The sequence below is a fragment of the Sphaerodactylus townsendi genome, linkage group LG01, assembly GCF_021028975.2.
Source record: "Sphaerodactylus townsendi isolate TG3544 linkage group LG01, MPM_Stown_v2.3, whole genome shotgun sequence".
NCBI classification, from domain to species: domain Eukaryota; kingdom Metazoa; phylum Chordata; class Lepidosauria; order Squamata; family Sphaerodactylidae; genus Sphaerodactylus; species Sphaerodactylus townsendi.
Window position 1 is genome coordinate 5,982,843 of NC_059425.1, and position 1,751 is coordinate 5,984,593.

A 1,751-nucleotide genomic window follows, 5' to 3' on the forward strand; every position below is an offset into this window, starting at 1 on the left:
CTGGTTGGTTTTGAGAGGCATTTGGGAAAGGATAAAGGTTTCACGGATAAAAGGAGAATGTATAATGTCGAAATGTCTGGAACTATGGAAAATGCAAAGGGAAAATTCTAGGGCATATTTACAAATATATGGTAGATGATAAGGAATTCATGATAAGAACATGGAAACAAAAATGGGAGAAGGAAGGATTTCTAGACACTGGTAATACTGAAAAATTAATAGACAGTTGGAAAAATATAAAGATTGAGAAATATATGGTGTGATGGAATAGTACTGTAAAACTAGCAAAGTCACATATGACTGTGAAAAGCATCTTTGCCTTTTGATCTCCTGGAGGGAGGACAGGAAACTATGCAGAGGTGCTAGGATGAAACTTCAAAAGCCTAAGTTACCTCATGGCCTGAACAGAGTTTTCCTGAGAAGGGGGAAACAAAGGTTTTGGAATTCCATCTTGAGACCTGGTCAGAGAAGCATCTCTGGGCCATGGGTTCCCGGAATAGAATAGAATAGAATAGAATCTTTATTGGCCAAGTGTGATTGGACACACAAGGAATTTGTCTCCGGTGCATATGCTCTCAGTGTACATAAAAGGAAAAAAAAAGAAAGAAAAATGGGGACAAAGAACCAAAAGGGACATAATCACCTAAGCAATCCCTTAACCGCAATCATGTTTTATTTCTTTTATTTCTGTTTTTCAAAATCGTTGAGACCTCAGCTGGTTGGAGTTATTGGAGAAAAGAACCCAGGTTTTAATGAAACAAGCATTGGCTCTCCCAGGCTTGCTTTCATGATAATGGAGTTAGAAAGAAAAGTGATATTGAAATGGTATAGAACACCAAAACAACTAGCATACGTGATAAAAGGACTTAGTTCTAAATGCTGGCACTGTGGAGACCAAGAGGCATATTATAGCTATATGTGGATAGAATGTGCAGAAGTAAAAAAAATTTGGACAATTGTATTGTTATATATCGAGAGACTGGTGAAGATAAATATTGATTTAAATAATGACTTGATGTTCATGAGTGTAATGGAAGACAGAAGGGGGGATAAACAATATAGGTATATGTATAAAATAATGATTAAAGCAGCACATGCAACAATAGCCTTGGGCTGGAAAGAAAAGAAAAAATGGACACTTCAGAAATGGTTAGAATATATCTAGGAACAAGGGACACTTGATATTTTCGATATATTAACCAAAAATAAGACGTGGCAAGATAAACAGAATGAAATTTTGAAGATATGGATAATATACGTGGACTGGATGAAAGAAGCTCGAGTCAATGAAGAAATATGGGAGAAGAGGCTACAGAGAACGAACTTACTGCTGTTTGTGTGACAAAACTATGAGGAAGAAGAAATGGGGGGAGGGAGAAAAGGGGGGGAAAGTATCGTTTGAAAATGTATGAAGAAGGAAAATACTATAAACTGTAAACTTCAAATGATTCAATTAAAAAAATTATAGTCACCCCCCGGACTTCCCCACTGCCCCGCGCTCTGCACGGAGTTTTCCAAAAGGCGCTACTCCAAACTGGAACAGAATTTATTTATTTTTATTTATTTTTATTTATTTATTTATTTATTAAACTTTTATGCCGCCCCATCCTCCAGGGGCTCTGGGCGGTGGACGGCACAAAACAGGGTAAAACAAGCCACTAAAATGTTTAAAACAGCGGTAACGAACATTAATAGTAAGAAGAAGAAGAAGAAGAAGAAGAAGAAGAAGAAGAAGAAGAAGAAGAAGAAGA